Below are 9,230 nucleotides of genomic sequence, written 5' to 3'. Positions count from 1 at the left end.
ATTTTGCTGCATAAACATGTAATGACTAACATTTATTGGACAACATGCTAGATACTATTTAAGGTGATTTATATGTATTAATCCACTTAATCCTAATAACTGAATGTTGTGGGTCCCTTTACTATCCCTATTTTACAGCCGAGGAAACCCAAAGCCCAAGGGTGACATTTTGTTGCACCAGACCACTATTTGTGGCCAGCATTGGGTTTACAGTTGGCCCTTGAACAACACAGGTTTGAACTGTGTGGGCCCACTTATATGTGGTGTTTTTTTTCAAGAAATATTACAGTATTACATCATCTATGCTTGGTTGAATCCATAGATGCATAACTGTGGATACAGAGGACCAATTATGGGACTTGAGCATCTATGGATTTTATTATCCATGGCAGGTCCTGGAACCCATCCCCCACAGACACCCCTGATGAACAACTGTAATTTCCAGTTCTTTTTTTTTTTTTTTGCCATAAAGAATGATACAAACAATGCCTTTCTGTTCTCCTTGACCCTCCCTGGACAGAACCCCACACCTTCGTCCCACCATTCAGCTTCTGTAGAAATGCTGTGGGAAGAAATCACAGGAGAGGCAGGAACAGCATGGAGATCTACTGTCTCCCTGCCAGAATTGTTTTGTTAAAAATTATTTTAGAACTTCATTTGTGATACTAGATAAAACAACCTAATGACAGGGTCCTTATAAATATAAATTAGCTATTTATATGTAAAACATGTCTATAAGGACACCTGTTGTGAGAACATTTGCCATCATTCCAGGAAGTAGTACAGTACTTTTCAGAAGGCATTACAACCTGGCCACTGCCACAGTCTCTGACAACTATGTGGTCTTGGGCTTAACCTCTTTGTGACTCAGTCTCCTTATCTGAAAATAAAAACTGCCTCATAGAGTTAGTGAGAGGACTAAATGAGTTAATATTTGTAAAGCTTAGACAAGCATCTGGAACAGAGAATATATCCACTAAATGTTGACTACTGTTAGTTGTTTTAAAAAAACTTTTCCCAATAAACAGATCCATCTGCCAGAGGTAAATCTGATGCAAAAATAACAAGAATTAGAATGACCCTGATTACCTCTTGCATTTATCTGCTCAGCATTTTTTCAATTTTTGTTTTTAAACATTTACACACTAATACTAGATAAAAAGGGGCTTCACTGGTGGCTCAGCAGTAAAGAATCTGGGTGCGACACAGGAGGAGTGAGTTCAATCCCTGAGTGGGGACAATCCCCTGGAGGAGGGCATGGCAACCCACTCCAGTATTCTTGCCTGGAAAATTCCATGGGCAGAGGAGCCTGGTAGGCTACAGTCCATAGGGTTGCAGAGTCAGACACGACTGAAGTGACTGAGCATGGATGCACTAGATTAAAAATTGGTTTTGAAGGGCTTCCCTGGTGGTATAGTGGATAAGAATCCACCTGTCAATGCAGAGGACATGGATTTGATCCCTGGTCTGGGAAGATTCCACGTGCCGTGGAGCAAATCAGCCCGTGTGCCACAATTGCTGAGCCCACATGCCCTAGAGCCTGAGCTCCACAAGAGAAGCCACCACAGTGAGAAGCCCGCACATTGCAAATAGAGAGTAGCCCCCACTTGCCACAACTAGAGAAAGCCTGTGCAGCAACGAAGACCCAACGCAGCCATAAATAAATAAATAAATTTTTTAAATGGGTTTTGAACAAGCTGGTAATAGAAGGCGCTTTCAGTTTGTTGGGAGCTTAGGGAGAAAGGGGCAGAATTTATGTACATGAATGGCAGGCAGGTCAGTGGGTGGGAAAAGAATGATCTAGGGCCTGGGGGTATCAAGTCACCAGAAGCAGCTCCTGGAGGTTGTGAGTAACCTTGGTTACAATCAAGCCATTTAAAAAAGCTCAAGTCCAGGGTGGACCACAAGTCCCACCCACTCTAACAGAATCTGGGGCTATTTCACTGTCAGAGTGACAGCTGAGGGTCCTAGCTGAAAGAACAAACAAAAACAGTTGGACAGAAAAGACAGGTAAGCCAGAGCAGCTTGAAGGTAACACCACATCACAATAGTAGCTTAAGTAATGGCAGAAACAAGCAGGGGCCATGTATTTTTTGGACTCCTTTCTTCATGTGCCTCCTGCCTATTTGGCCCCCAGAGTTTATAACTGCAAAGGCGAGCACTGGACCACACTGGTTGTGCCGGTTTCTCATTACACAGGCTGAGATGAAACCTGAAGTTGGGCCTCATCCTCAGGAACTAACAGAAGCGTGATTTGAGGGAAAGTCTAGATGGCTGGGGGTTTACAAGAGTGTGCTGAGAATCAAAGCCAGAGAATGAAATAGAAAGACCATGGAGATGACATGTAACTGGCATGTAGACCCCGAGTTCTTATTCTCTTATTTCATCCCTGAGGTTTCTTCCTAAATTGGACAAGTGGGGGTTGGGACACAAGAGCATAATTTAAATTTGACCATTTCCTGATGGGAAAATATTTGCCTCTGAAGCCAAAGTTCTCACAATCGCCAAAGGCTTAATGGTGATAACTTCCCAATGCCTGAGTCAGAAACCAGATTCCTGCACTTGGGAAAAGTCTCACAGACCACTTGAGCAGCCTCCAGCAAATTGCAATAGCCAGCTTTCCAACAAATAATTGTCAAGCCCCTACTAGGTGCCAGGCACTGGAAAAATAGCAGTAACTCAGATAACTGGGCTCCACTCTTGTGGAGCTGCCATTCTAGCTATAAAGATAAGTGATAAATAAGATCATTTTTCAAATTGGTTTTTACTATCATTAAAATAGTAGTTTGGTTAGTGGTTCCCTGGTGACTCAGATGGTAAAGCATCTGCCTACAATGCTGGAGACCTGGGTTCAACCCCTGGGTCAGGAAGATCTCCCAGAGAAGGAAATGGCAACCCACTCCAGTATACTTGCCTGGAGAATCCCATGGACAGAGGAACCTGGTAGGCTACAGTCCATGGGGTCGCAAAGAGTCAGACATGACTGAGCGACTTCACTTTTCACTTTTGGTTAGCATTGCTGAGCGGTGGGGGAAGGAGGAAGGAGTGAGAAATAAATTTAAGCTGGTCACAACACTGTAAATCAACAGCATTTCAATAAAATTTTTAAAATAAAATGACCAAAAAAGCTGGAACCTGAATGAAAAAGCAGCCAGATAAATGAAGCTCTAGGCAACGAATGTGTGGATAAAGCCGGTGAGGCCAGGTAGTGACTGATTCAGAGGAGACATCACTTTACGGGGCTAGAACTGGAGTCACTCTGCTCTTACAATCTCAATTCCCTTTACCCAGTGGTGATTCAGGGCCAGACTGGGGGCCTGAGCAAGCCTAGACCCTGGATTTGGTACCTCAATCTCAGGTGATAGAGCTACATGGGCACAGCCATTGATTTGTCCCACTTTTTTCTGTTAATACACTGACCTACATCTGGTTGCTTTTCAAATATTAAGCCATTCTTGCTTGGTTTTGGTGACAGCCTGCATTTACCAAGCTCTTACAACATCCATCTTATAGAACTGTCACAACAGCCCTAATGAGGTGCATTTGGCCCCACTTTGAAGATGAGGAAAGTGAACCCTTGGATGGGTTTACTGCCCATGGCCACAGATGTAGAAAACATTAGAGCTAGCATATGGAAGCAGGCAGGAAGTACAACTGGACTAAGTTTCTTATCCAGGATACCAGAAAGCACCACCCCCCTGGTAACCATCCAGCAGTGCTGACAGCATCCCATCCCTCTCCACCTCTCTGTATATCCCCCTACCCCCACCCCCATATCAAGTCCCAAATCAGTTTCTACTCCTGTCTCTCTTCTGATCTTCTGCACTGGTAGATCAGCCATGAAATCTACAACAGCTTCCAACTGCTGTGAGAAGCTGACCGCTTAGGCCTTCTCCCCAACTTCATCCTGTGTTGCTCTTACTCTTATCTGGTTATGCTCCAGTTACACTGGCTTTCTCAATTTAAAATTGCACAAATTGTTCCTGAGATCTAGAACATGCTCTTCTGTGCATGCAAACACTTCTACTCATCCTACACTAATATTACTGATAGCAAGCACTTTGTGCCAGACACTGTTCCAAATATTTTATGCAGAAAACTGTCTGCATAAAATATTTTATACAACAACCCTCTGAAGTTGGTATTATTATTATCACATGTCACAGATCAGGAAATGGAGGCAAAAAATGAAATAACCTGCCCAAGACAGCATAGTCAGTAAGCGATGGAGTTGGATTTACACCCAGGCCACCTGGCTCCACAATCCTTGCTCTTAACCACTACACTAACACCAATTCCCAAGTGACTTTGTGTGAGGTCCTCCAGTGTGGATTCATAACAATTTCTTTCTCTCATCCCACCCTCTTTGTTTGATCTCTCAGCAGGTCCTGTCAGTTCTACCTTCAAAACATATCCAGAATCTAACCTCTCCTCTCCACATCCACTGCTGCCACCACCATTGCTGGCTTGGACTACTGTGGTGGCCTCCTCACTGCTTCCACCCTTACTCTCCTTCCGCCCAAGCCTGTCCTCCCAGTAATCAGAGGATCCTGTTACAATCCAAGGCAGCTCACGGCCCTGCTCTGCTCAGACCCATGCTCCATCTGTCTCAGAGAAAAAGTCAAAGTCCTCCCTGTGGCCAAGGCGGCCCTACAGGACCAGGCTCCAACACCTCTCAGAACTCACCTCCTGCCACTTGCCCCCTTGCTCACTCTGTTACGGCTGCACTGACCTTCTTGCTCTTACTTACACACACCAAGCAAGCTCCCATCTCAGGGCCTTTGTGTGTGCTTGCTTTTTCTTCTGCCTCTAATTCTCCTCTTCCAGATGCCAAGAAAAAGCAAGGCTGAGATATTTGGCTGGTAAGGAAATGTGTCCTCATTCAATTCAAATGTTTGCTACTTACATAGATAGCAGAAGTGAGAAGAGCCACAGATGCCAGCTCATGTCCCTTGTACAGGGTAACACAGAAACAAAAAAGAGGCCAGATGACTGCAGCATGAGTGGGTAGGACACTGTGGTGCCAAGAAGTTAGTGCATGCTAAGCAGTTCTATAACCTTAAATCAGGGGAAAGAACAGAAAGCCTCATACCTCATCAGAACCTTGGAAGAGGAGAAACCGTCTCATGGCAGCCTCCTTGGTAGACAGGGAGGTTAGTGAGAAATGGCCTTGTAGCCTCTTGTGCTCTGTGTTCCGAGGATTACAGGGCGTTCTGCCAACACTTAGATGAGCTTGCCTACGTGGCCTATGTGGAGACGTGCTACGCAGTCAGAGTGCCATGCAGAACCATTCCCCTACCATTCTCCAATTTCGTCTCTAGTGTAAGGTCACTTCCTCTGAGTCACCTTCCCTAAACCATCTTGTGTAAGACCCCATCACTCTTCATTCCCTCTGCTTTATTCTCAACACTTGCCACTTTCTAACATTACATCACATACCAATTTATTACTTTATTATCCATAGAACCCAATATGTGATTCCTAAGCAAAGAAATTTGTCATAGCTGTTGCTATGTTCCTACAATTAGTATCTGGCACACATAATAAACACTTGCGAAAATTTACTGACTATACCTAACTACCAGACACCGGTAGGTGTTTGCCATGTCTGGACTCATTCATTGGGGATAATCCCCATCTTACCACTGAGAAGACAGGTTTCTAAGAGGTCCTGGATTTCGAAAGAAGGAAGAACATGTGGTGCTAGGCAAAGGAATGATCCACCTACCTGGAGAAGCCAGAGGGGTCCTGAGAGCTGGGATTGGGGAAGGGAAGCAGTAAGGGGTTCTAAGACCCCTTGTGTTTTTTGCTTTTGTTTTTTGGCTATGCTGCATGGCATGCAGGATCTTAGTTCTTCAATGAGTGATCAAACCCGTGCCCCCTGCAGTGGAACTGAAGAGTCCTAACCACTGGACTGCCAGGGAACTCCCTAGGACCGGTATCTGGAAAATATTAATGTCAAATGTAAAGAAACAGAAGCTAGCATTTCAGGGTTTCTTGAGGCCCTTGGAACAGAGATGACTGTAACTATTCAGAAGGCTTTGGGGAACAGGGCAGGCCAACAGAAAATAGCTGACTAAATAGATGACTATAAGTCATCCACTTCCCACACCAATGTGAAAGTCTTACAAACCACACCACTCGGTTTTCTTTTGAACTTTTTATTACGGAAAATCTCAAACTCACAATGCATTGATTTAATGTACTTCCATGTACCTATCACCCAGTTTCCACAATTTTAAACACACTGCATTTTCTAAACTGAAGGTTCCATAAGCATTTGAGTGGTTTGAAGCCAACAGTCTTTGTTAAAATACAACAAACTAGGAACCACCAGGGCATTTTGCACATTTAATTAATTAAAACTTTTTTCCACTTAAATAAGACAAATGGCTGGACTGTATTCCCCCTCTCCAAAATGTACTTTTTTAATGCAAAATGTACTTTTTAAATGCAAAGTTTAAAATAGAGACTGCAAGTTCTGTGCTTGAACAACTATTAAGTAGAAAGAGTAAAGAAAACTTCCTCAGTTTTATTTTAAGGAAGCTTAAAATTGAATTTACAACAGCATATTAGAAATGTTTATGTAGAACATGCTACAGACTGTTTTCAATTTTAAAAGCCTTAAGTTTGTGCTTTCATTGGTATGTTAAAATCCACATCCCATAGACTCTTGTGTAGTTCTTCATAACCAAACGCTAGTATTTCTGCAGTATATTGTATGCATATTCACACTGAATGGGAAGAACAAAGATTATGAAAAACTTCAGGTATTGTCACAAATCTTGAAAAAAAAAACCTTCTGGTTTTTCAGATCTCCGTGCACTTTGATTATAAGGGATCATGGCTTGTTAGCCTGGAGATGTGCAGGAGGTAGAAGAGGAATGCAGATATGCAGGAACTGTGCCTGTTTTGTCTCTAAAAGCAGGAAGGAGGAATACTGCCCAGTTATCTAATCAATATGCTTTCTAACATATCTTAAGTATTTACAGCAACTTATTTTAAAAACCTTTTAAAAAATATTTGACTGCCCCAGGTCTTACTTGCAGCATGTGGAATCTTTAGTTGCGGCATGTGGATTCAAATGAGATATACCCATTTGACTGCAGAGTTCCAAAGAATAGCAAGGAGAGATAAGAAAGCCTTCCTCAGTGATCAGTGCAAAGAAATAGAGTAAAACAATAGAATGGGAAAGACTAGAGATCTCAAGAAAATTAGAGATACCAAGGGAACATTTCATGCAAAGATGGGCTCAATAAAGGGCAGAAATGGTATGGGCCTAACAGAAGCAGAAGATATTAAGAAGAGGTGGCAAGAATACACAGAAGAACTGTACAAAAAAGATCTTTAGTACCCAAATAATCATGTTGGTGTGATCACTCACCTAAAGCCAGACATCCTGGAATGTGAAGTGAAGTGGGCCTTACGAAGCATCACTATGATGCTAGTGGAGGTGATGTAATTCCAGTTGAGCTATTTCAAACCCTAAAGATGATGATGTGAAAGTGCTGCACTCAATATGCCAGCAAATTTGGAAAATTCAGCAGTGGTCACAGGACTGGAAAAGGTCAGTTATCATTCCAATCCCTAAGAAAGGCAATGCCGAAGAATGTTCAAACTACCGCACACTTGCCCTCATCTCACATGCTAATAATGCTAAAAATTCTCCAAGCCAGGCTTCAACAATATGTGAACCATGAACTTCCAGATGTTCAAGCTGGATTTAGAAAAGGCAGAAGAACCAGAGATCAAATTGCCAACATCCGCTAGATCACTGAAAAAGCAAGAGTTCCAGAAAAACATCTACTTCTGCTTTATTGACTATGCCAAAGCCTTTGACTGTGTGGATCACAACAAACTGTGGAAAATTCTGAAAGAGATGGGAATACCAGACCACCTGACCTGCCTCTTGCAAAATCTGTATGCAGGTCAGGAAGCAACAGTTAGAACTGGACATGGAAGAACAGACTGGTTCCAAATCGGGAAAGGAGTACGTCAAAGCTGTATATAGTCACCCTGCTTATTTAACTTATATGCGGAGTACATCATGAGAAATGCTGGGCTGGATGAAGCACAAGCTGGAATCAAGATTGCTGGGAGAAATACCAATAACCTCAGATATGCAGATGACACCACCCTTATGGCAGAAAGTGAAGAACTAAAGAACCTCTTGATGAAAGTGAAAGGAGAGTGAAAAAGTTGGCTTAAAGCTCAACATTCAGAAAACTAAAATCATGGCATCTGGTCCCATTACTTCATGACAAATAGATGGGGAAACAGTGGAAACAGTGGCAGGCTTTTATTTTGGGGTGCTCCAAAATCACTGCAGATGATGACTGCAGCCATGAAATTAAAATACACTTACTCCTTGGAAGCAAAGTTATGACCAACCTAGACAGCATATTAAAAGGCAGAGACATTACTTTGCCAATGAAGGTCCATCTAGTCAAAGCTATGGTTTTTTAAGTGGTCATGTATGGATGTGAGAGTTGGACTATAAAGAAAGCTGAGCACTGAAGAATTGATGTTTTTGAACTGTGGTGTTGGAGAAGACTCTCGAGAGTCCCTTGGACTGCAAGGAGATCCAGCCAGTCCATCCTAAAGGCGATCAGTCCTGGGTGTTCATTGGAAGGACTGATGTTGAAGCTGAAACTCCAATACTTTGGCTACATGATGCAAAGAGCTGACTCATCTGAAAAGACCCTGATGCTGGGAAAGATTGAGGGCAGGAGAAGGGGATGACAGTGGATGAGATGGTTGGATGGCATCACTGACTCAATGGACATGAGTGTGAGTAAACTCTGGGAGTTGGTGATGGACAGGGCAGCCTGGTGTTCTGCAGTCCATGGGGTTGCAAGTAGTCGGACACGAAAGAACTGAACTGACCAGGGATAGAACACAGGCCCCGCGAGTCTTAGCCTCTGGACCACCAGGGAAGTCCCTGAAAAAGGTGTTTTGAGTTTCTTACACCACCAAAACCAGAATGTAGGGAAGGTGTAGGGTTATTACCACAGACCTACCCTTCTCTAAGTATGCCACCTCCAGTACCACTCAGTGAGGTCGATAGTATTATTCCCACTTTGCAGACATAGAACCTGAAGCACATAAAACTAAGCTAGGAAGCAGGGTCAGTGACTTCCATGTGGGGTGAGAGGGGAAAGGTTTGGGATTTCTTCTGGACTTCAAAGTGGGCAGGGAGTGGGATGTCTATGAAAATGTTTGTCAGATTC

The sequence above is a fragment of the Muntiacus reevesi genome, chromosome X, assembly GCF_963930625.1.
Source record: "Muntiacus reevesi chromosome X, mMunRee1.1, whole genome shotgun sequence".
NCBI lineage: Eukaryota > Metazoa > Chordata > Mammalia > Artiodactyla > Cervidae > Muntiacus > Muntiacus reevesi.
The sequence above is the reverse complement of the archived record's forward strand: the minus strand, read 5'-3'. Positions refer to the sequence as shown.